Here is a 25,141-nt window from a genome sequence, read left to right as displayed (position 1 = left end):
GTGGTGGTTCCAGTACAATGCATAGCCACATGAAGCAAGCCGGCAAGTGTGTCTGCTTGTGTAGTGTAGTGGTTATCATGCGCACCTCACATGCGAAAGGTCCCTGGTTCGAGTCACTGGGCTTTTTCACAGTATTTGCATTTCCTGCCTCACCTGACAGGCAAGCTGAGATAAAAGAGACTGTGTCTATCCCTCACCATCGTGAGGTACTACGCTCCTGTGGCATCTGTCACAGCTCACCAAGAGGAGTTGCGCCAGCTTACGGCAGTCAGTTGCTCACTGTTTGACCTTTGCAATGAAGCCTGAGCCTACAGCATTCAAGCCAGCCAAGGAAGGAAGGTACGAGAGCGAAAATACCTTTCCTGCCCTCACCAAGAACACACACCTTGAGCAAATAAAGTGCCAGACTTACAAGGCCCTATCGCCACCGGAGCATCACTTTTAGTGACGCCCCGGTGGCACTATGCACTGCGCGGTATTTACAAGATGGCGTTCAGCCACTTTTTGTGGCTTAACACCACCTTGTAAATATGGCCCCTTAGCACGCAGCGCGTTCCCTGGAAGGGGCGTGCAATGGGTGTTGTTGGGAGTGTGCCACAGCAACACCATAGCATTTTGATGCTGCTCCAGATTTAGGAGTTGGCGTAAATCTGCGTCAGCGCCAAAATCAAACGCCATCCCAGGGGTGTCGTTAGAGTGGCGCACTGAGGAGAAATGTTTTCATTTCTCCTTGTTTTTGCTCTTGCTATGTGTGATGCATTCTGGAGCACACATAGAAGTAAGAGCAAATCACCATTGAAGATTTTTTTTTTGGGCAGGAAGGTGTCCCTTCCTGCACAAAAACAATTTCCCCCTCAACGCAGTCATCCTTGTACCATGGTGCAAGAACGGCTGCGTTGGCGCTCAGCAGCTAATTTAGAGCTGACGCAGGGGGAAGCACAGGGGTGCGCTGTATTCTACTAAATACGGCGCTTTCCTGCATTTTGAAAATGACGGCACGTGGGGCTTGCAAATTTGGCACAGCGTCGCGCTTAGTCATTTTCTTGTAAATCTGGGCCAAAATGTCTAAAGGATAGAGGCTTTTTATGTCATGTTCGATGAAGACCATGCAAATGACTCTAGTCGTACTGCAAAAGAGAGCACCATGTGCAGTTTCTTGCTTTGGGATGTAGTCTCCCACTCTCTGTCACCAATCCTCCGAGCAGGGTCGGAGCCGTTGCATTTCTGTGCCCAGGCTCGTTGGTCTAGGGGTATGATTCTCGCTTAGGGTGCGAGAGGTCCCGGGTTCAAATCCCGGACGAGCCCATTTTAGCGGAAAACAATCAAATCCTGCTCAAAATACACAACCCCTCAACATTTCTCATTTTACTCGAAGCATTGTTGCGCAAAACATATTTTTTGCCTCAGGCGAAAAATGGATTTCAATGCCTTGGCTTCCTTCCTGCTTGCTCTCAGTGCGCCCTGTGTGATGATTTCACAGGCTCTCCTTCCTGGCATTTAGGCATCAGATATTTGTCTGTCTCTGCCCGCAGCTATGGGATTTTTCAGGACGTCTGAGTGTATGCATGCTGGCCGACACCGCTGCCATTTTCACACTTACCCCTCGCATTCCGAGCAACTGCTGATAAAGTATAGAGGAAATCGTGCAAACATATGAGGGGAACTGTGCTCCTTCAGTCAAATCAGCAAGCTTGTTTCTGTAGTGTAGTGGTTATCACGTTCGCCTCACACGCGAAAAGTCCCCGGTTTGAGACCGGGCAGAAACACTTGGCAGCAGCAGCTTTTGTGTTTGCTCCCTAAAACCTCAGTCTCTCTCAATGCACACTTAGACAGAAATGACCTTTAAAAACTTGTGACCTGTGTAAAACGTGCTTTACTATTGCAGGATGCTAAAAAGTTATCTGCATCCCTCGGTGGTCGTGCATGTGCATTGTTTCTTGTTCTGTTTTTTTTTTTTATTCTTGGCCATGTTATATTGTGGGGCCTTTAAAGCTGTGACTTTGATAGGAACATTGCAAGCGGCAAAATCAACAAGTGCAGACTGAAGAGTCCGACCTGCACACTGTTTTGGCTGTCAGGATGGCCGAGTGGTCTAAGGCGCCAGACTCAGGAGAGCTTGATCTTCAGTGAAGCTGAGCCTTCTGGTCTCTTCATGGAGGCGTGGGTTCAAATCCCACTTCTGACAGGTGTATTTTCTTCCCTTAAATCTTGCTCTGCTTGCAGAGCCAGCTCCTCAGACCACTATCTTTGATAGCTGCTGTGGCATGTGAGGAGAAATCCACCAACCCATCGGCTGGGCCCTCAATCAAAATTCTGTGTATTACTGGAAGGGGCGTCTCAGGCACACCTTCTGTTAGAGCTGCACTTTATGACAGTAACTACCATGCTGGTTTCTACTTAAGCAGTTGATTCTATCGTTTGAAGTGAGGCTCTCCTGCCACCTTTTGGGCAAAGAAGACTCTGCCCCTGCAACAACACAGGCAGACAAGCTCAAACTAGGTTTCTTGGTTAGGTGGGCGGAGCATATTGGCAATGGTGCCTCCTCGTGACTTGCAATTTACATGAAGAAGACAGAGAGGCAGCTGGGAGTAGGCAGTACCCATGAACCCCTGAACACTGTCTTGCGACTAGCACACAATTCTGAAATGAGGCGGGGGAAAGGAGGTGATTTCCCCATCAAGGGCCATTCCGGGAAATCAGCCACCCTGCGTCTCCCAGGTGAGTGTTTCAGGCCTATGAGCCACTAATATAAATCTCGCCTGATCGAGCCTGATCGAGCGCTGACCGAGCAAGTGTGCTTGAATCCAAGAGGCATGCTCCTCTGGCTCAAGAGCTAGCAGGCCCTTCAGTGCTTCTGGTTGGGAAATCTAAGGTGCAAGGGTCCATGACTAGCAGCGGGTTACAACTACCAGAAAGGGTCTGCTTTTCACATCAGTCCCCTAGTTCAGCTCACTGGCACAGGGCATTTTGACTACCTCTTGCCTTGCTAGAGACAAACAAAAAATCCTTGACAGAAAACATTAATTGCTATGGCACGCTTAGAGAGAGAGAGAGCCTCCAAATGGCCCTGCTTTTCTGAAAGACGCTTCAGAAGATGTTTCAAATGACTATGCAGCGGCAGTCTAGTTGGTATAGGGGTATGATTCTCGCTTCGGGTGTGAGAGGACCTCGGTTCAAATCCCAGACAAACCCCTACCTTTATAGGTTCAGTCTGTGTTTTAAACAGGAGTATTTCTGCTTTTCACTCTTGTAAGATGTCATGTTGCAATGCAATACATGCTTTATACTGGCGTCGAGACGGTCCAGCATCATGAAGGTATGCGAGATTTCTTTGCAACTGCTTTTCTGTGCTGGAGCAGCAGTGCTCGTAGGAACATTAAATGCACAGTGCTTCTCCATGGTAATTTCGGGTCCAGTTCTGAAATCACCTCTTGGAATGAAAGTGATCCCAGTTCCTTTCTTCCAAGGGAAGAGATTGTGTTCCGGAAGGCTCAGCTTTGAGCGTCATGAACATTGGCCCTCATCCTTGCATCCCAGTCCAATGCATAGCCACATAAAGCAAGCAGGTGTGTCTGTTTCCATAGTGTGGTGGTTCCAGTACAATGCATAGCCACATGAAGCAAGCCGGCAAGTGTGTCTGCTTGTGTAGTGTAGTGGTTATCATGCGCACCTCACATGCGAAAGGTCCCTGGTTCGAGTCGCTGGGCTTTTTCACAGTATTTGCATTTCCTGCCTCACCTGACAGGCAAGCTGAGATAAAAGAGACTGTGTCTATCCCTCACCATCGTGAGGTACTACGCTCCTGGGGCATCTGTCACAGCTCACCAAGAGGAGTTGCGCCAGCTTACGGCAGTCAGTTGCTCACTGTTTGACCTTTGCAATGAAGCCTGAGCCTACAGCATTCAAGCCAGCCAAGGAAGGAAGGTACGAGAGCGAAAATAGCTTTCCTGCCCTCACCAAGAACACACACCTTGAGCAAATAAAGTGCCAGACTTACAAGGCCCTATCGCCACCGGAGCATCACTTTTAGTGACGCCCCGGTGGCACTATGCACTGCGCGGTATTTACAAGATGGCGTTCAGCCACATTTTGTGGCTTAACACCACCTTGTAAATACGGCCCCTTAGCACGCAGCGCGTTCCCTGGAAGGGGCGTGCAATGGGTGTTGTTGGGAGTGTGCCACAGCAACACCATAGCATTTTGATGCTGCTCCAGATTTAGGAGTTGGCGTAAATCTGCGTCAGCGCCAAAATCCAACGCCATCCCAGGGGTGTCGTTAGAGTGGCGCACTGAGGAGAAATGTTTTCATTTCTCCTTGTTTTTGCTCTTTCTATGTGTGATGCATTCTGCAGCACACATAGAAGTAAGAGCAAATCACCATTGAAGATTTTTTTTTGGGGCAGGAAGGTTTCCCTTCCTGCACAAAAACAATTTCCCCCTCAACGCAGTCATCCTTGTACCATGGTGCAAGAACGGCTGCGTTGGCGCTCAGCAGCTAATTTAGAGCTGGCGCAGGGGGAAGCACAGGGGTGCGCTGTATTCTACTCAATACGGCGCTTTCCTGCATTTTGAAAATGACGGCACGTGGGGCTTGCAAATTTGGCACAGCGTCGCGCTTAGTCATTTTCTTGTAAATCTGGGCCAAAATGTCTAAAGGATAGAGGCTTTTTATGTCATGTTCGATGAAGACCATGCAAATGACTCTAGTCGTACTGCAAAAGAGAGCACCATGTGCAGTTTCTTGCTTTGGGATGTAGTCTCCCACTCTCTGACACCAATCCTCCGAGCAGGGTCGGAGCCGTTGCATTTCGGTGCCCAGGCTCGTTGGTCTAGGGGTATGATTCTCGCTTAGGGTGCGAGAGGTCCCGGGTTCAAATCCCGGACGAGCCCATTTTAGCGGAAAACAATCAAATCCTGCTCAAAATACACAACCCCTCAACATTTCTCATTTTACTCGAAGCATTGTTGCGCAAAACATATTTTTTGCCTCAGGCGAAAAATGGATTACAATGCCTTGGCTTCCTTCCTGCTTGCTCTCAGTGCGCCCTGTGTGATGATTTCACAGGCTCTCCTTCCTGGCATTTAGGCATCAGATATTTGTCTGTCTCTGCCCGCAGCTATGGGATTTTTCAGGACGTCTGAGTGTATGCATGCTGGCCGACACCGCTGCAATTTTCACACTTACCCCTCGCATTCCGAGCAACTGCTGATAAAGTATAGAGGAAATCGTGCAAACATATGAGGGGAACTGTGCTCCTTCAGTCAAATCAGCAAGCTTGTTTCTGTAGTGTAGTGGTTATCACGTTCGCCTCACACGCGAAAAGTCCCCGGTTTGAGACCGGGCAGAAACACTTGGCAGCAGCAGCTTTTGTGTTTGCTCCCTAAAATCTCAGTCTCTCTCAATGCACACTTAGACAGAAATGACCTTTAAAAACTTGTGACCTGTGTAAAACGTGCTTTACTATTGCAGGACGCTAAAAAGTTATCTGCATCCCTCGGTGGTCGTGCATGTGCATTGTTTCTTGTTCTGTTTTTTTTTTTTTTTCTTGGCCATGTTATATTGTGGGGCCTTTAAAGCTGTGACTTTGATAGGAACATTGCAAGCGGCAAAATCAACAAGTGCAGACTGAAGAGTCCGACCTGCACACTGTTTTGGCTGTCAGGATGGCCGAGTGGTCTAAGGCGCCAGACTCAAGAGAGCTTGATCTTCAGTGAAGCTGAGCCTTCTGGTCTCTTCATGGAGGCGTGGGTTCAAATCCCACTTCTGACAGGTGTATTTTCTTCCCTTAAATCTTGCTCTGCTTGCAGAGCCAGCTCCTCAGACCACTATCTTTGGAAGCTGCTGTGGCATGTGAGGAGAAATCCACCAACCCATCGGCTGGGCCCTCAATCAAAATTCTGTGTATTACTGGAAGGGGCGTCTCAGGCACACCTTCTGTTAGAGCTGCACTTTATGACAGTAACTACCATGCTGGTTTCTACTTAAGCAGTTGATTCTATCGTTTGAAGTGAGGCTCTCCTGCCACCTTTTGGGCAAAGAAGACTCTGCCCCTGCAACAACACAGGCAGACAAGCTCAAACTAGGTTTCTTGGTTAGGTGGGCGGAGCATATTGGCAATGGTGCCTCCTCGTGACTTGCAATTTACATGAAGAAGACAGAGAGGCAGCTGGGAGTAGGCAGTACCCATGAACCCCTGAACACTGTCTTGCGACTAGCACACAATTCTGAAATGAGGCGGGGGAAAGGAGGTGATTTCCCCATCAAGGGCCATTCCGGGAAATCAGCCACCCTGCGTCTCCCAGGTGAGTGTTTCAGGCCTATGAGCCACTAATATGAATCGAGCCTGATCGAGCCTGATCGAGCGCTGACCGAGCAAGTGTGCTTGAATCCAAGAGGCATGCTCCTCTGGCTCAAGAGCTAGCAGGCCCTTCAGTGCTTCTGGTTGGGAAATCTAAGGTGCAAGGGTCCATGACTAGCAGCGGGTTACAACTACCAGAAAGGGTCTGCTTTTCACATAAGTCCCCTAGTTCAGCTCACTGGCACAGGGCATTTTGACTACCTCTTTCCTTGCTAGAGACAAACAAAAAATCCTTGACAGAAAACATCAATTGCTATGGCACGCTTAGAGAGAGAGAGCCTCCAAATGGCCCTGCTTTTCTGAAAGACGCTTCAGAAGATGTTTCAAATGACTATGCAGCGGCAGTCTAGTTGGTATAGGGGTATGATTCTCGCTTCGGGTGTGAGAGGACCTCGGTTCAAATCCCAGACAAACCCCTACCTTTATAGGTTCAGTCTGTGTTTTAAACAGGAGTATTTCTGCTTTTCACTCTTGTAAGATGTCATGTTGCAATGCAATACATGCTTTATACTGGCGTCGAGACGGTTCAGCATCATGAAGGTATGCGAGATTTCTTTGCAACTGCTTTTCTGTGCTGGAGCAGCAGTGCTCGTAGGAACATTAAATGCACAGTGCTTCTCCATGGTAATTTCGGGTCCAGTTCTGAAATCACCTCTTGGAATGAAAGTGATCCCAGTTCCTTTCTTCCAAGGGAAGAGATTGTGTTCCGGAAGGCTCAGCTTTGAGCGTCATGAACATTGGCCCTCATCCTTGCATCCCAGTCCAATGCATAGCCACATAAAGCAAGCAGGTGTGTCTGTTTCCATAGTGTGGTGGTTCCAGTACAATGCATAGCCACATGAAGCAAGCCGGCAAGTGTGTCTGCTTGTGTAGTGTAGTGGTTATCATGCGCACCTCACATGCGAAAGGTCCCTGGTTCGAGTCGCTGGGCTTTTTCACAGTATTTGCATTTCCTGCCTCACCTGACAGGCAAGCTGAGATAAAAGAGACTGTGTCTATCCCTCACCATCGTGAGGTACTACGCTCCTGGGGCATCTGTCACAGCTCACCAAGAGGAGTTGCGCCAGCTTACGGCAGTCAGTTGCTCACTGTTTGACCTTTGCAATGAAGCCTGAGCCTACAGCATTCAAGCCAGCCAAGGAAGGAAGGTACGAGAGCGAAAATAGCTTTCCTGCCCTCACCAAGAACACACACCTTGAGCAAATAAAGTGCCAGACTTACAAGGCCCTATCGCCACCGGAGCATCACTTTTAGTGACGCCCCGGTGGCACTATGCACTGCGCGGTATTTACAAGATGGCGTTCAGCCACTTTTTGTGGCTTAACACCACCTTGTAAATACGGCCCCTTAGCACGCAGCGCGTTCCCTGGAAGGGGCGTGCAATGGGTGTTGTTGGGAGTGTGCCACAGCAACACCATAGCATTTTGATGCTGCTCCAGATTTAGGAGTTGGCGTAAATCTGCGTCAGCGCCAAAATCAAACGCCATCCCAGGGGTGTCATTAGAGTGGCGCACTGAGGAGAAATGTTTTCATTTCTCCTTGTTTTTGCTCTTGCTATGTGTGATGCATTCTGGAGCACACATAGAAGTAAGAGCAAATCACCATTGAAGATTTTTTTTTTGGGCAGGAAGGTGTCCCTTCCTGCACAAAAACAATTTCCCCCTCAACGCAGTCATCCTTGTACCATGGTGCAAGAACGGCTGCGTTGGCGCTCAGCAGCTAATTTAGAGCTGGCGCAGGGGGAAGCACAGGGGTGCGCTGTATTCTACTAAATACGGCGCTTTCCTGCATTTTGAAAATGACGGCACGTGGGGCTTGCAAATTTGGCACAGCGTCGCGCTTAGTCATTTTCTTGTAAATCTGGGCCAAAATGTCTAAAGGATAGAGGCTTTTTATGTCATGTTCGATGAAGACCATGCAAATGACTCTAGTCGTACTGCAAAAGAGAGCACCATGTGCAGTTTCTTGCTTTGGGATGTAGTCTCCCACTCTCTGTCACCAATCCTCCGAGCAGGGTCGGAGCCGTTGCATTTCTGTGCCCAGGCTCGTTGGTCTAGGGGTATGATTCTCGCTTAGGGTGCGAGAGGTCCCGGGTTCAAATCCCCGACGAGCCCATTTTAGCGGAAAACAATCAAATCCTGCTCAAAATACACAACCCCTCAACATTTCTCATTTTACTCGAAGCATTGTTGCGCAAAACATATTTTTTGCCTCAGGCGAAAAATGGATTACAATGCCTTGGCTTCCTTCCTGCTTGCTCTCAGTGCGCCCTGTGTGATGATTTCACAGGCTCTCCTTCCTGGCATTTAGGCATCAGATATTTGTCTGTCTCTGCCCGCAGCTATGGGATTTTTCAGGACGTCTGAGTGTATGCATGCTGGCCGACACCGCTGCAATTTTCACACTTACCCCTCGCATTCCGAGCAACTGCTGATAAAGTATAGAGGAAATCGTGCAAACATATGAGGGGAACTGTGCTCCTTCAGTCAAATCAGCAAGCTTGTTTCTGTAGTGTAGTGGTTATCACGTTCGCCTCACACGCGAAAAGTCCCCGGTTTGAGACCGGGCAGAAACACTTGGCAGCAGCAGCTTTTGTGTTTGCTCCCTAAAACCTCAGTCTCTCTCAATGCACACTTAGACAGAAATGACCTTTAAAAACTTGTGACCTGTGTAAAACGTGCTTTACTATTGCAGGACGCTAAAAAGTTATCTGCATCCCTCGGTGGTCGTGCATGTGCATTGTTTCTTGTTCTGTTTTTTTTTTTTTTCTTGGCCATGTTATATTGTGGGGCCTTTAAAGCTGTGACTTTGATAGGAACATTGCAAGCGGCAAAATCAACAAGTGCAGACTGAAGAGTCCGACCTGCACACTGTTTTGGCTGTCAGGATGGCCGAGTGGTCTAAGGCGCCAGACTCAAGAGAGCTTGATCTTCAGTGAAGCTGAGCCTTCTGGTCTCTTCATGGAGGCGTGGGTTCAAATCCCACTTCTGACAGGTGTATTTTCTTCCCTTAAATCTTGCTCTGCTTGCAGAGCCAGCTCCTCAGACCACTATCTTTGGAAGCTGCTGTGGCATGTGAGGAGAAATCCACCAACCCATCGGCTGGGCCCTCAATCAAAATTCTGTGTATTACTGGAAGGGGCGTCTCAGGCACACCTTCTGTTAGAGCTGCACTTTATGACAGTAACTACCATGCTGGTTTCTACTTAAGCAGTTGATTCTATCGTTTGAAGTGAGGCTCTCCTGCCACCTTTTGGGCAAAGAAGACTCTGCCCCTGCAACAACACAGGCAGACAAGCTCAAACTAGGTTTCTTGGTTAGGTGGGCGGAGCATATTGGCAATGGTGCCTCCTCGTGACTTGCAATTTACATGAAGAAGACAGAGAGGCAGCTGGGAGTAGGCAGTACCCATGAACCCCTGAACACTGTCTTGCGACTAGCACACAATTCTGAAATGAGGCGGGGGAAAGGAGGTGATTTCCCCATCAAGGGCCATTCCGGGAAATCAGCCACCCTGCGTCTCCCAGGTGAGTGTTTCAGGCCTATGAGCCACTAATATGAATCGAGCCTGATCGAGCCTGATCGAGCGCTGACCGAGCAAGTGTGCTTGAATCCAAGAGGCATGCTCCTCTGGCTCAAGAGCTAGCAGGCCCTTCAGTGCTTCTGGTTGGGAAATCTAAGGTGCAAGGGTCCATGACTAGCAGCGGGTTACAACTACCAGAAAGGGTCTGCTTTTCACATAAGTCCCCTAGTTCAGCTCACTGGCACAGGGCATTTTGACTACCTCTTTCCTTGCTAGAGACAAACAAAAAATCCTTGACAGAAAACATCAATTGCTATGGCACGCTTAGAGAGAGAGAGCCTCCAAATGGCCCTGCTTTTCTGAAAGACGCTTCAGAAGATGTTTCAAATGACTATGCAGCGGCAGTCTAGTTGGTATAGGGGTATGATTCTCGCTTCGGGTGTGAGAGGACCTCGGTTCAAATCCCAGACAAACCCCTACCTTTATAGGTTCAGTCTGTGTTTTAAACAGGAGTATTTCTGCTTTTCACTCTTGTAAGATGTCATGTTGCAATGCAATACATGCTTTATACTGGCGTCGAGACGGTTCAGCATCATGAAGGTATGCGAGATTTCTTTGCAACTGCTTTTCTGTGCTGGAGCAGCAGTGCTCGTAGGAACATTAAATGCACAGTGCTTCTCCATGGTAATTTCGGGTCCAGTTCTGAAATCACCTCTTGGAATGAAAGTGATCCCAGTTCCTTTCTTCCAAGGGAAGAGATTGTGTTCCGGAAGGCTCAGCTTTGAGCGTCATGAACATTGGCCCTCATCCTTGCATCCCAGTCCAATGCATAGCCACATAAAGCAAGCAGGTGTGTCTGTTTCCATAGTGTGGTGGTTCCAGTACAATGCATAGCCACATGAAGCAAGCCGGCAAGTGTGTCTGCTTGTGTAGTGTAGTGGTTATCATGCGCACCTCACATGCGAAAGGTCCCTGGTTCGAGTCGCTGGGCTTTTTCACAGTATTTGCATTTCCTGCCTCACCTGACAGGCAAGCTGAGATAAAAGAGACTGTGTCTATCCCTCACCATCGTGAGGTACTACGCTCCTGGGGCATCTGTCACAGCTCACCAAGAGGAGTTGCGCCAGCTTACGGCAGTCAGTTGCTCACTGTTTGACCTTTGCAATGAAGCCTGAGCCTACAGCATTCAAGCCAGCCAAGGAAGGAAGGTACGAGAGCGAAAATAGCTTTCCTGCCCTCACCAAGAACACACACCTTGAGCAAATAAAGTGCCAGACTTACAAGGCCCTATCGCCACCGGAGCATCACTTTTAGTGACGCCCCGGTGGCACTATGCACTGCGCGGTATTTACAAGATGGCGTTCAGCCACTTTTTGTGGCTTAACACCACCTTGTAAATACGGCCCCTTAGCACGCAGCGCGTTCCCTGGAAGGGGCGTGCAATGGGTGTTGTTGGGAGTGTGCCACAGCAACACCATAGCATTTTGATGCTGCTCCAGATTTAGGAGTTGGCGTAAATCTGCGTCAGCGCCAAAATCAAACGCCATCCCAGGGGTGTCATTAGAGTGGCGCACTGAGGAGAAATGTTTTCATTTCTCCTTGTTTTTGCTCTTGCTATGTGTGATGCATTCTGGAGCACACATAGAAGTAAGAGCAAATCACCATTGAAGATTTTTTTTTTGGGCAGGAAGGTGTCCCTTCCTGCACAAAAACAATTTCCCCCTCAACGCAGTCATCCTTGTACCATGGTGCAAGAACGGCTGCGTTGGCGCTCAGCAGCTAATTTAGAGCTGGCGCAGGGGGAAGCACAGGGGTGCGCTGTATTCTACTAAATACGGCGCTTTCCTGCATTTTGAAAATGACGGCACGTGGGGCTTGCAAATTTGGCACAGCGTCGCGCTTAGTCATTTTCTTGTAAATCTGGGCCAAAATGTCTAAAGGATAGAGGCTTTTTATGTCATGTTCGATGAAGACCATGCAAATGACTCTAGTCGTACTGCAAAAGAGAGCACCATGTGCAGTTTCTTGCTTTGGGATGTAGTCTCCCACTCTCTGTCACCAATCCTCCGAGCAGGGTCGGAGCCGTTGCATTTCTGTGCCCAGGCTCGTTGGTCTAGGGGTATGATTCTCGCTTAGGGTGCGAGAGGTCCCGGGTTCAAATCCCCGACGAGCCCATTTTAGCGGAAAACAATCAAATCCTGCTCAAAATACACAACCCCTCAACATTTCTCATTTTACTCGAAGCATTGTTGCGCAAAACATATTTTTTGCCTCAGGCGAAAAATGGATTACAATGCCTTGGCTTCCTTCCTGCTTGCTCTCAGTGCGCCCTGTGTGATGATTTCACAGGCTCTCCTTCCTGGCATTTAGGCATCAGATATTTGTCTGTCTCTGCCCGCAGCTATGGGATTTTTCAGGACGTCTGAGTGTATGCATGCTGGCCGACACCGCTGCAATTTTCACACTTACCCCTCGCATTCCGAGCAACTGCTGATAAAGTATAGAGGAAATCGTGCAAACATATGAGGGGAACTGTGCTCCTTCAGTCAAATCAGCAAGCTTGTTTCTGTAGTGTAGTGGTTATCACGTTCGCCTCACACGCGAAAAGTCCCCGGTTTGAGACCGGGCAGAAACACTTGGCAGCAGCAGCTTTTGTGTTTGCTCCCTAAAACCTCAGTCTCTCTCAATGCACACTTAGACAGAAATGACCTTTAAAAACTTGTGACCTGTGTAAAACGTGCTTTACTATTGCAGGACGCTAAAAAGTTATCTGCATCCCTCGGTGGTCGTGCATGTGCATTGTTTCTTGTTCTGTTTTTTTTTTTTTTCTTGGCCATGTTATATTGTGGGGCCTTTAAAGCTGTGACTTTGATAGGAACATTGCAAGCGGCAAAATCAACAAGTGCAGACTGAAGAGTCCGACCTGCACACTGTTTTGGCTGTCAGGATGGCCGAGTGGTCTAAGGCGCCAGACTCAAGAGAGCTTGATCTTCAGTGAAGCTGAGCCTTCTGGTCTCTTCATGGAGGCGTGGGTTCAAATCCCACTTCTGACAGGTGTATTTTCTTCCCTTAAATCTTGCTCTGCTTGCAGAGCCAGCTCCTCAGACCACTATCTTTGGAAGCTGCTGTGGCATGTGAGGAGAAATCCACCAACCCATCGGCTGGGCCCTCAATCAAAATTCTGTGTATTACTGGAAGGGGCGTCTCAGGCACACCTTCTGTTAGAGCTGCACTTTATGACAGTAACTACCATGCTGGTTTCTACTTAAGCAGTTGATTCTATCGTTTGAAGTGAGGCTCTCCTGCCACCTTTTGGGCAAAGAAGACTCTGCCCCTGCAACAACACAGGCAGACAAGCTCAAACTAGGTTTCTTGGTTAGGTGGGCGGAGCATATTGGCAATGGTGCCTCCTCGTGACTTGCAATTTACATGAAGAAGACAGAGAGGCAGCTGGGAGTAGGCAGTACCCATGAACCCCTGAACACTGTCTTGCGACTAGCACACAATTCTGAAATGAGGCGGGGGAAAGGAGGTGATTTCCCCATCAAGGGCCATTCCGGGAAATCAGCCACCCTGCGTCTCCCAGGTGAGTGTTTCAGGCCTATGAGCCACTAATATAAATCTCGCCTGATCGAGCCTGATCGAGCGCTGACCGAGCAAGTGTGCTTGAATCCAAGAGGCATGCTCCTCTGGCTCAAGAGCTAGCAGGCCCTTCAGTGCTTCTGGTTGGGAAATCTAAGGTGCAAGGGTCCATGACTAGCAGCGGGTTACAACTACCAGAAAGGGTCTGCTTTTCACATCAGTCCCCTAGTTCAGCTCACTGGCACAGGGCATTTTGACTACCTCTTGCCTTGCTAGAGACAAACAAAAAATCCTTGACAGAAAACATTAATTGCTATGGCACGCTTAGAGAGAGAGAGAGCCTCCAAATGGCCCTGCTTTTCTGAAAGACGCTTCAGAAGATGTTTCAAATGACTATGCAGCGGCAGTCTAGTTGGTATAGGGGTATGATTCTCGCTTCGGGTGTGAGAGGACCTCGGTTCAAATCCCAGACAAACCCCTACCTTTATAGGTTCAGTCTGTGTTTTAAACAGGAGTATTTCTGCTTTTCACTCTTGTAAGATGTCATGTTGCAATGCAATACATGCTTTATACTGGCGTCGAGACGGTCCAGCATCATGAAGGTATGCGAGATTTCTTTGCAACTGCTTTTCTGTGCTGGAGCAGCAGTGCTCGTAGGAACATTAAATGCACAGTGCTTCTCCATGGTAATTTCGGGTCCAGTTCTGAAATCACCTCTTGGAATGAAAGTGATCCCAGTTCCTTTCTTCCAAGGGAAGAGATTGTGTTCCGGAAGGCTCAGCTTTGAGCGTCATGAACATTGGCCCTCATCCTTGCATCCCAGTCCAATGCATAGCCACATAAAGCAAGCAGGTGTGTCTGTTTCCATAGTGTGGTGGTTCCAGTACAATGCATAGCCACATGAAGCAAGCCGGCAAGTGTGTCTGCTTGTGTAGTGTAGTGGTTATCATGCGCACCTCACATGCGAAAGGTCCCTGGTTCGAGTCGCTGGGCTTTTTCACAGTATTTGCATTTCCTGCCTCACCTGACAGGCAAGCTGAGATAAAAGAGACTGTGTCTATCCCTCACCATCGTGAGGTACTACGCTCCTGGGGCATCTGTCACAGCTCACCAAGAGGAGTTGCGCCAGCTTACGGCAGTCAGTTGCTCACTGTTTGACCTTTGCAATGAAGCCTGAGCCTACAGCATTCAAGCCAGCCAAGGAAGGAAGGTACGAGAGCGAAAATAGCTTTCCTGCCCTCACCAAGAACACACACCTTGAGCAAATAAAGTGCCAGACTTACAAGGCCCTATCGCCACCGGAGCATCACTTTTAGTGACGCCCCGGTGGCACTATGCACTGCGCGGTATTTACAAGATGGCGTTCAGCCACATTTTGTGGCTTAACACCACCTTGTAAATACGGCCCCTTAGCACGCAGCGCGTTCCCTGGAAGGGGCGTGCAATGGGTGTTGTTGGGAGTGTGCCACAGCAACACCATAGCATTTTGATGCTGCTCCAGATTTAGGAGTTGGCGTAAATCTGCGTCAGCGCCAAAATCAAACGCCATCCCAGGGGTGTCGTTAGAGTGGCGCACTGAGGAGAAATGTTTTCATTTCTCCTTGTTTTTGCTCTTGCTATGTGTGATGCATTCTGGAGCACACATAGAAGTAAGAGCAAATTACCATTGAAGATTTTTTTTTTGGGCAGGAAGGTGTCCCTTCCTGCACAAAAACAATTTCCCCCTCAACGCAGTCATCCTTGTACCATGGTGCAAGAACGGCTGCGTTGGCGCTCAGCAGCTAATTTAGAGCTGGCGCAGGGGGAAGCACAGGGGTGCGCTGTATTCTACTAAATACGGCGCTTTCCTGCATTTTGAAAATGACGGCACGTGGGGCTTGCAAATTTGGCACAGCGTCGCGCTTAGTCATTTTCTTGTAAATCTGGGCCAAAATGTCTAAAGGATAGAGGCTTTTTATGTCATGTTCGATGAAGACCATGCAAATGACTCTAGTCGTACTGCAAAAGAGAGCACCATGTGCAGTTTCTTGCTTTGGGATGTAGTCTCCCACTCTCTGTCACCAATCCTCCGAGCAGGGTCGGAGCCGTTGCATTTCTGTGCCCAGGCTCGTTGGTCTAGGGGTATGATTCTCGCTTAGGGTGCGAGAGGTCCCGGGTTCAAATCCCCGACGAGCCCATTTTAGCGGAAAACAATCAAATCCTGCTCAAAATACACAACCCCTCAACATTTCTCATTTTACTCGAAGCATTGTTGCGCAAAACATATTTTTTGCCTCAGGCGAAAAATGGATTACAATGCCTTGGCTTCCTTCCTGCTTGCTCTCAGTGCGCCCTGTGTGATGATTTCACAGGCTCTCCTTCCTGGCATTTAGGCATCAGATATTTGTCTGTCTCTGCCCGCAGCTATGGGATTTTTCAGGACGTCTGAGTGTATGCATGCTGGCCGACACCGCTGCAATTTTCACACTTACCCCTCGCATTCCGAGCAACTGCTGATAAAGTATAGAGGAAATCGTGCAAACATATGAGGGGAACTGTGCTCCTTCAGTCAAATCAGCAAGCTTGTTTCTGTAGTGTAGTGGTTATCACGTTCGCCTCACACGCGAAAAGTCCCCGGTTTGAGACCGGGCAGAAACACTTGGCAGCAGCAGCTTTTGTGTTTGCTCCCTAAAACCTCAGTCTCTCTCAATGCACACTTAGACAGAAATGACCTTTAAAAACTTGTGACCTGTGTAAAACGTGCTTTACTATTGCAGGACGCTAAAAAGTTATCTGCATCCCTCGGTGGTCGTGCATGTGCATTGTTTCTTGTTCTGTTTTTTTTTTTTTTTCTTGCCCATGTTATATTGTGGGGCCTTTAAAGCTGTGACTTTGATAGGAACATTGCAAGCGGCAAAATCAACAAGTGCAGACTGAAGAGTCCGACCTGCACACTGTTTTGGCTGTCAGGATGGCCGAGTGGTCTAAGGCGCCAGACTCAAGAGAGCTTGATCTTCAGTGAAGCTGAGCCTTCTGGTCTCTTCATGGAGGCGTGGGTTCAAATCCCACTTCTGACAGGTGTATTTTCTTCCCTTAAATCTTGCTCTGCTTGCAGAGCCAGCTCCTCAGACCACTATCTTTGGAAGCTGCTGTGGCATGTGAGGAGAAATCCACCAACCCATCGGCTGGGCCCTCAATCAAAATTCTGTGTATTACTGGAAGGGGCGTCTCAGGCACACCTTCTGTTAGAGCTGCACTTTATGACAGTAACTACCATGCTGGTTTCTACTTAAGCAGTTGATTCTATCGTTTGAAGTGAGGCTCTCCTGCCACCTTTTGGGCAAAGAAGACTCTGCCCCTGCAACAACACAGGCAGACAAGCTCAAACTAGGTTTCTTGGTTAGGTGGGCGGAGCATATTGGCAATGGTGCCTCCTCGTGACTTGCAATTTACATGAAGAAGACAGAGAGGCAGCTGGGAGTAGGCAGTACCCATGAACCCCTGAACACTGTCTTGCGACTAGCACACAATTCTGAAATGAGGCGGGGGAAAGGAGGTGATTTCCCCATCAAGGGCCATTCCGGGAAATCAGCCACCCTGCGTCTCCCAGGTGAGTGTTTCAGGCCTATGAGCCACTAATATAAATCTCGCCTGATCGAGCCTGATCGAGCGCTGACCGAGCAAGTGTGCTTGAATCCAAGAGGCATGCTCCTCTGGCTCAAGAGCTAGCAGGCCCTTCAGTGCTTCTGGTTGGGAAATCTAAGGTGCAAGGGTCCATGACTAGCAGCGGGTTACAACTACCAGAAAGGGTCTGCTTTTCACATCAGTCCCCTAGTTCAGCTCACTGGCACAGGGCATTTTGACTACCTCTTGCCTTGCTAGAGACAAACAAAAAATCCTTGACAGAAAACATTAATTGCTATGGCACGCTTAGAGAGAGAGAGAGCCTCCAAATGGCCCTGCTTTTCTGAAAGACGCTTCAGAAGATGTTTCAAATGACTATGCAGCGGCAGTCTAGTTGGTATAGGGGTATGATTCTCGCTTCGGGTGTGAGAGGACCTCGGTTCAAATCCCAGACAAACCCCTACCTTTATAGGTTCAGTCTGTGTTTTAAACAGGAGTATTTCTGCTTTTCACTCTTGTAAGATGTCATGTTGCAATGCAATACATGCTTTATACTGGCGTCGAGACGGTCCAGCATCATGAAGGTATGCGAGATTTCTTTGCAACTGCTTTTCTGTGCTGGAGCAGCAGTGCTCGTAGGAACATTAAATGCACAGTGCTTCTCCATGGTAATTTCGGGTCCAGTTCTGAAATCACCTCTTGGAATGAAAGTGATCCCAGTTCCTTTCTTCCAAGGGAAGAGATTGTGTTCCGGAAGGCTCAGCTTTGAGCGTCATGAACATTGGCCCTCATCCTTGCATCCCAGTCCAATGCATAGCCACATAAAGCAAGCAGGTGTGTCTGTTTCCATAGTGTGGTGGTTCCAGTACAATGCATAGCCACATGAAGCAAGCCGGCAAGTGTGTCTGCTTGTGTAGTGTAGTGGTTATCATGCGCACCTCACATGCGAAAGGTCCCTGGTTCGAGTCGCTGGGCTTTTTCACAGTATTTGCATTTCCTGCCTCACCTGACAGGCAAGCTGAGATAAAAGAGACTGTGTCTATCCCTCACCATCGTGAGGTACTACGCTCCTGGGGCATCTGTCACAGCTCACCAAGAGGAGTTGCGCCAGCTTACGGCAGTCAGTTGCTCACTGTTTGACCTTTGCAATGAAGCCTGAGCCTACAGCATTCAAGCCAGCCAAGGAAGGAAGGTACGAGAGCGAAAATAGCTTTCCTGCCCTCACCAAGAACACACACCTTGAGCAAATAAAGTGCCAGACTTACAAGGCCCTATCGCCACCGGAGCATCACTTTTAGTGACGCCCCGGTGGCACTATGCACTGCGCGGTATTTACAAGATGGCGTTCAGCCACATTTTGTGGCTTAACACCACCTTGTAAATACGGCCCCTTAGCACGCAGCGCGTTCCCTGGAAGGGGCGTGCAATGGGTGTTGTTGGGAGTGTGCCACAGCAACACCATAGCATTTTGATGCTGCTCCAGATTTAGGAGTTGGCGTAAATCTGCGTCAGCGCCAAAATCAAACGCCATCCCAGGGGTGTCGTTAGAGTGGCGCACTGAGGAGAAATGTTTTCATTTCTCCTTGTTTTTGCTCTTGCTATGTGTGATGCATTCTGGAGCACACATAGAAGTAAGAGCAAATTACCATTGAAGATTTTTTTTTTGGGCAGGAAGGTGTCCCTTCCTGCACAAAAACAATTTCCCCCTCAACGCAGTCATCCTTGTACCATGGTGCAAGAACGGCTGCGTTGGCGCTCAGCAGCTAATTTAGAGCTGGCGCAGGGGGAAGCACAGGGGTGCGCTGTATTCTACTAAATACGGCGCTTTCCTGCATTTTGAAAATGACGGCACGTGGGGCTTGCAAATTTGGCACAGCGTCGCGCTTAGTCATTTTCTTGTAAATCTGGGCCAAAATGTCTAAAGGATAGAGGCTTTTTATGTCATGTTCGATGAAGACCATGCAAATGACTCTAGTCGTACTGCAAAAGAGAGCACCATGTGCAGTTTCTTGCTTTGGGATGTAGTCTCCCACTCTCTGTCACCAATCCTCCGAGCAGGGTCGGAGCCGTTGCATTTCTGTGCCCAGGCTCGTTGGTCTAGGGGTATGATTCTCGCTTAGGGTGCGAGAGGTCCCGGGTTCAAATCCCCGACGAGCCCATTTTAGCGGAAAACAATCAAATCCTGCTCAAAATACACAACCCCTCAACATTTCTCATTTTACTCGAAGCATTGTTGCGCAAAACATATTTTTTGCCTCAGGCGAAAAATGGATTACAATGCCTTGGCTTCCTTCCTGCTTGCTCTCAGTGCGCCCTGTGTGATGATTTCACAGGCTCTCCTTCCTGGCATTTAGGCATCAGATATTTGTCTGTCTCTGCCCGCAGCTATGGGATTTTTCAGGACGTCTGAGTGTATGCATGCTGGCCGACACCGCTGCAATTTTCACACTTACCCCTCGCATTCCGAGCAACTGCTGATAAAGTATAGAGGAAATCGTGCAAACATATGAGGGGAACTGTGCTCCTTCAGTCAAATCAGCAAGCTTGTTTCTGTAGTGTAGTGGTTATCACGTTCGCCTCACACGCGAAAAGTCCCCGGTTTGAGACCGGGCAGAAACACTTGGCAGCAGCAGCTTTTGTGTTTGCTCCCTAAAACCTCAGTCTCTCTCAATGCACACTTAGACAGAAATGACCTTTAAAAACTTGTGACCTGTGTAAAACGTGCTTTACTATTGCAGGACGCTAAAAAGTTATCTGCATCCCTCGGTGGTCGTGCATGTGCATTGTTTCTTGTTCTGTTTTTTTTTTTTTTTCTTGCCCATGTTATATTGTGGGGCCTTTAAAGCTGTGACTTTGATAGGAACATTGCAAGCGGCAAAATCAACAAGTGCAGACTGAAGAGTCCGACCTGCACACTGTTTTGGCTGTCAGGATGGCCGAGTGGTCTAAGGCGCCAGACTCAAGAGAGCTTGATCTTCAGTGAAGCTGAGCCTTCTGGTCTCTTCATGGAGGCGTGGGTTCAAATCCCACTTCTGACAGGTGTATTTTCTTCCCTTAAATCTTGCTCTGCTTGCAGAGCCAGCTCCTCAGACCACTATCTTTGGAAGCTGCTGTGGCATGTGAGGAGAAATCCACCAACCCATCGGCTGGGCCCTCAATCAAAATTCTGTGTATTACTGGAAGGGGCGTCTCAGGCACACCTTCTGTTAGAGCTGCACTTTATGACAGTAACTACCATGCTGGTTTCTACTTAAGCAGTTGATTCTATCGTTTGAAGTGAGGCTCTCCTGCCACCTTTTGGGCAAAGAAGACTCTGCCCCTGCAACAACACAGGCAGACAAGCTCAAACTAGGTTTCTTGGTTAGGTGGGCGGAGCATATTGGCAATGGTGCCTCCTCGTGACTTGCAATTTACATGAAGAAGACAGAGAGGCAGCTGGGAGTAGGCAGTACCCATGAACCCCTGAACACTGTCTTGCGACTAGCACACAATTCTGAAATGAGGCGGGGGAAAGGAGGTGATTTCCCCATCAAGGGCCATTCCGGGAAATCAGCCACCCTGCGTCTCCCAGGTGAGTGTTTCAGGCCTATGAGCCACTAATATAAATCGAGCCTGATCGAGCCTGATCGAGCGCTGACCGAGCAAGTGTGCTTGAATCCAAGAGGCATGCTCCTCTGGCTCAAGAGCTAGCAGGCCCTTCAGTGCTTCTGGTTGGGAAATCTAAGGTGCAAGGGTCCATGACTAGCAGCGGGTTACAACTACCAGAAAGGGTCTGCTTTTCACATCAGTCCCCTAGTTCAGCTCACTGGCACAGGGCATTTTGACTACCTCTTGCCTTGCTAGAGACAAACAAAAAATCCTTGACAGAAAACATTAATTGCTATGGCACGCTTAGAGAGAGAGAGAGCCTCCAAATGGCCCTGCTTTTCTGAAAGACGCTTCAGAAGATGTTTCAAATGACTATGCAGCGGCAGTCTAGTTGGTATAGGGGTATGATTCTCGCTTCGGGTGTGAGAGGACCTCGGTTCAAATCCCAGACAAACCCCTACCTTTATAGGTTCAGTCTGTGTTTTAAACAGGAGTATTTCTGCTTTTCACTCTTGTAAGATGTCATGTTGCAATGCAATACATGCTTTATACTGGCGTCGAGACGGTCCAGCATCATGAAGGTATGCGAGATTTCTTTGCAACTGCTTTTCTGTGCTGGAGCAGCAGTGCTCGTAGGAACATTAAATGCACAGTGCTTCTCCATGGTAATTTCGGGTCCAGTTCTGAAATCACCTCTTGGAATGAAAGTGATCCCAGTTCCTTTCTTCCAAGGGAAGAGATTGTGTTCCGGAAGGCTCAGCTTTGAGCGTCATGAACATTGGCCCTCATCCTTGCATCCCAGTCCAATGCATAGCCACATAAAGCAAGCAGGTGTGTCTGTTTCCATAGTGTGGTGGTTCCAGTACAATGCATAGCCACATGAAGCAAGCCGGCAAGTGTGTCTGCTTGTGTAGTGTAGTGGTTATCATGCGCACCTCACATGCGAAAGGTCCCTGGTTCGAGTCGCTGGGCTTTTTCACAGTATTTGCATTTCCTGCCTCACCTGACAGGCAAGCTGAGATAAAAGAGACTGTGTCTATCCCTCACCATCGTGAGGTACTACGCTCCTGGGGCATCTGTCACAGCTCACCAAGAGGAGTTGCGCCAGCTTACGGCAGTCAGTTGCTCACTGTTTGACCTTTGCAATGAAGCCTGAGCCTACAGCATTCAAGCCAGCCAAGGAAGGAAGGTACGAGAGCGAAAATAGCTTTCCTGCCCTCACCAAGAACACACACCTTGAGCAAATAAAGTGCCAGACTTACAAGGCCCTATCGCCACCGGAGCATCACTTTTAGTGACGCCCCGGTGGCACTATGCACTGCGCGGTATTTACAAGATGGCGTTCAGCCACTTTTTGTGGCTTAACACCACCTTGTAAATACGGCCCCTTAGCACGCAGCGCGTTCCCTGGAAGGGGCGTGCAATGGGTGTTGTTGGGAGTGTGCCACAGCAACACCATAGCATTTTGATGCTGCTCCAGATTTAGGAGTTGGCGTAAATCTGCGTCAGCGCCAAAATCCAACGCCATCCCAGGGGTGTCGTTAGAGTGGCGCACTGAGGAGAAATATTTTCATTTCTCCTTGTTTTTGCTCTTGCTATGTGTGATGCATTCTGCAGCACACATAGAAGTAAGAGCAAATCACCATTGAAGATTTTTTTTTTGGGCAGGAAGGTGTCCCTTCCTGCACAAAAACAATTTCCCCCTCAACGCAGTCATCCTTGTACCATGGTGCAAGAACGGCTGCGTTGGCGCTCAGCAGCTAATTTAGAGCTGGCGCAGGGGGAAGCACAGGGGTGCGCTGTATTCTACTAAATACGGCGCTTTCCTGCATTTTGAAAATGACGGCACGTGGGGCTTGCAAATTTGGCACAGCGTCGCGCTTAGTCATTTTCTTGTAAATCTGGGCCAAAATGTCTAAAGGATAGAGGCTTTTTATGTCATGTTCGATGAAGACCATGCAAATGACTCTAGTCGTACTGCAAAAGAGAGCACCATGTGCCGTTTCTTGCTTTGGGATGTAGTCTCCCACTCTCTGTCACCAATCCTCCGAGCAGGGTCGGAGCCGTTGCATTTCTGTGCCCAGGCTCGTTGGTCTAGGGGTATGATTCTCGCTTAGGGTGCGAGAGGTCCCGGGTTCAAATCCTGGACGAGCCCATTTTAGCGGAAAACAATCAAATCCTGCTCAAAATACACAACCCCTCAACATTTCTCATTTTACTCGAAGCATTGTTGCGCAAAACATATTTTTTGCCTCAGGCGAAAAATGGATTACAATGCCTTGGCTTCCTTCCTGCTTGCTCTCAGTGCGCCCTGTGTGATGATTTCACAGGCTCTCCTTCCTGGCATTTAGGCATCAGATATTTGTCTGTCTCTGCCCGCAGCTATGGGATTTTTCAGGACGTCTGAGTGTATGCATGCTGGCCGACACCGCTGCAATTTTCACACTTACCCCTCGCATTCCGAGCAACTGCTGATAAAGTATAGAGGAAATCGTGCAAACATATGAGGGGAACTGTGCTCCTTCAGTCAAATCAGCAAGCTTGTTTCTGTAGTGTAGTGGTTATCACGTTCGCCTCACACGCGAAAAGTCCCCGGTTTGAGACCGGGCAGAAACACTTGGCAGCAGCAGCTTTTGTGTTTGCTCCCTAAAACCTCAGTCTCTCTCAATGCACACTTAGACAGAAATGACCTTTAAAAACTTGTGACCTGTGTAAAACGTGCTTTACTATTGCAGGACGCTAAAAAGTTATCTGCATCCCTCGGTGGTCGTGCATGTGCATTGTTTCTTGTTCTGTTTTTTTTTTTTTTTCTTGGCCATGTTATATTGTGGGGCCTTTAAAGCTGTGACTTTGATAGGAACATTGCAAGCGGCAAAATCAACAAGTGCAGACTGAAGAGTCCGACCTGCACACTGTTTTGGCTGTCAGGATGGCCGAGTGGTCTAAGGCGCCAGACTCAAGAGAGCTTGATCTTCAGTGAAGCTGAGCCTTCTGGTCTCTTCATGGAGGCGTGGGTTCAAATCCCACTTCTGACAGGTGTATTTTCTTCCCTTAAATCTTGCTCTGCTTGCAGAGCCAGCTCCTCAGACCACTATCTTTGGAAGCTGCTGTGGCATGTGAGGAGAAATCCACCAACCCATCGGCTGGGCCCTCAATCAAAATTCTGTGTATTACTGGAAGGGGCGTCTCAGGCACACCTTCTGTTAGAGCTGCACTTTATGACAGTAACTACCATGCTGGTTTCTACTTAAGCAGTTGATTCTATCGTTTGAAGTGAGGCTCTCCTGCCACCTTTTGGGCAAAGAAGACTCTGCCCCTGCAACAACACAGGCAGACAAGCTCAAACTAGGTTTCTTGGTTAGGTGGGCGGAGCATATTGGCAATGGTGCCTCCTCGTGACTTGCAATTTACATGAAGAAGACAGAGAGGCAGCTGGGAGTAGGCAGTACCCATGAACCCCTGAACACTGTCTTGCGACTAGCACACAATTCTGAAATGAGGCGGGGGAAAGGAGGTGATTTCCCCATCAAGGGCCATTCCGGGAAATCAGCCACCCTGCGTCTCCCAGGTGAGTGTTTCAGGCCTATGAGCCACTAATACGAATCTCGCCTGATCGAGCCTAATCGAGCGCTGACCGAGCAAGTGTGCTTGAATCCAAGAGGCATGCTCCTCTGGCTCAAGAGCTAGCAGACCCTTCAGTGCTTCTGGTTGGGAAATCTAAGGTGCAAGGGTCCATGACTAGCAGCGGGTTACAACTACCAGAAAGGGTCTGCTTTTCACATCAGTCCCCTAGTTCAGCTCACTGGCACAGGGCATTTTGACTACCTCTTGCCTTGCTAGAGACAAACAAAAAATCCTTGACAGAAAACATTAATTGCTATGGCACGCTTAGAGAGAGAGAGAGCCTCCAAATGGCCCTGCTTTTCTGAAAGACGCTTCAGAAGATGTTTCAAATGACTATGCAGCGGCAGTCTAGTTGGTATAGGGGTATGATTCTCGCTTCGGGTGTGAGAGGACCTCGGTTCAAATCCCAGACAAACCCCTACCTTTATAGGTTCAGTCTGTGTTTTAAACAGGAGTATTTCTGCTTTTCACTCTTGTAAGATGTCATGTTGCAATGCAATACATGCTTTATACTGGCGTCGAGACGGTCCAGCATCATGAAGGTATGCGAGATTTCTTTGCAACTGCTTTTCTGTGCTGGAGCAGCAGTGCTCGTAGGAACATTAAATGCACAGTGCTTCTCCATGGTAATTTCGGGTCCAGTTCTGAAATCACCTCTTGGAATGAAAGTGATCCCAGTTCCTTTCTTCCAAGGGAAGAGATTGTGTTCCGGAAGGCTCAGCTTTGAGCGTCATGAACATTGGCCCTCATCCTTGCATCCCAGTCCAATGCATAGCCACATAAAGCAAGCAGGTGTGTCTGTTTCCATAGTGTGGTGGTTCCAGTACAATGCATAGCCACATGAAGCAAGCCGGCAAGTGTGT

The 25,141-nt window shown here is 48.6% G+C and overlaps 10 non-coding genes across 10 annotated transcripts; all 10 read left to right on the top strand.

Moving 5' to 3' along the window:
- Positions 1–1,233: 1,233 nt before the first annotated feature.
- TRNAP-AGG (transfer RNA proline (anticodon AGG)) lies at positions 1,234–1,305 on the top strand. The gene has a single exon. It is a non-coding gene; the product is annotated as a tRNA-Pro (tRNA).
- A 768-nt stretch (positions 1,306–2,073) lies between these two features.
- Positions 2,074–2,185, top strand: TRNAL-CAG (transfer RNA leucine (anticodon CAG)). Its single transcript has 2 exons — positions 2,074–2,111; positions 2,140–2,185. It is a non-coding gene; the product is annotated as a tRNA-Leu (tRNA).
- Positions 2,186–4,818: 2,633 nt separating this feature from the next.
- Positions 4,819–4,890, top strand: TRNAP-AGG (transfer RNA proline (anticodon AGG)). Its single transcript has one exon. It is a non-coding gene; the product is annotated as a tRNA-Pro (tRNA).
- A 768-nt stretch (positions 4,891–5,658) lies between these two features.
- Positions 5,659–5,770, top strand: TRNAL-CAA (transfer RNA leucine (anticodon CAA)). Its single transcript has 2 exons — positions 5,659–5,696; positions 5,725–5,770. It is a non-coding gene; the product is annotated as a tRNA-Leu (tRNA).
- A 3,470-nt stretch (positions 5,771–9,240) lies between these two features.
- On the top strand, positions 9,241–9,352 carry TRNAL-CAA (transfer RNA leucine (anticodon CAA)). Its single transcript has 2 exons — positions 9,241–9,278; positions 9,307–9,352. It is a non-coding gene; the product is annotated as a tRNA-Leu (tRNA).
- A 3,470-nt stretch (positions 9,353–12,822) lies between these two features.
- TRNAL-CAA (transfer RNA leucine (anticodon CAA)) lies at positions 12,823–12,934 on the top strand. Its single transcript has 2 exons — positions 12,823–12,860; positions 12,889–12,934. It is a non-coding gene; the product is annotated as a tRNA-Leu (tRNA).
- A 3,473-nt stretch (positions 12,935–16,407) lies between these two features.
- Positions 16,408–16,519, top strand: TRNAL-CAA (transfer RNA leucine (anticodon CAA)). Its single transcript has 2 exons — positions 16,408–16,445; positions 16,474–16,519. It is a non-coding gene; the product is annotated as a tRNA-Leu (tRNA).
- A 3,473-nt stretch (positions 16,520–19,992) lies between these two features.
- TRNAL-CAA (transfer RNA leucine (anticodon CAA)) lies at positions 19,993–20,104 on the top strand. Its single transcript has 2 exons — positions 19,993–20,030; positions 20,059–20,104. It is a non-coding gene; the product is annotated as a tRNA-Leu (tRNA).
- Positions 20,105–22,737: 2,633 nt separating this feature from the next.
- Positions 22,738–22,809, top strand: TRNAP-AGG (transfer RNA proline (anticodon AGG)). Its single transcript has one exon. It is a non-coding gene; the product is annotated as a tRNA-Pro (tRNA).
- Positions 22,810–23,577: 768 nt separating this feature from the next.
- TRNAL-CAA (transfer RNA leucine (anticodon CAA)) lies at positions 23,578–23,689 on the top strand. Its single transcript has 2 exons — positions 23,578–23,615; positions 23,644–23,689. It is a non-coding gene; the product is annotated as a tRNA-Leu (tRNA).
- Positions 23,690–25,141: the final 1,452 nt, after the last annotated feature.

Source organism: Pleurodeles waltl, unplaced genomic scaffold (genome assembly GCF_031143425.1).
Source record: "Pleurodeles waltl isolate 20211129_DDA unplaced genomic scaffold, aPleWal1.hap1.20221129 scaffold_72, whole genome shotgun sequence".
NCBI lineage: Eukaryota > Metazoa > Chordata > Amphibia > Caudata > Salamandridae > Pleurodeles > Pleurodeles waltl.
Note: the sequence above shows the minus strand (reverse complement) of the source record. Positions and strands in the feature narration are given on the sequence as shown.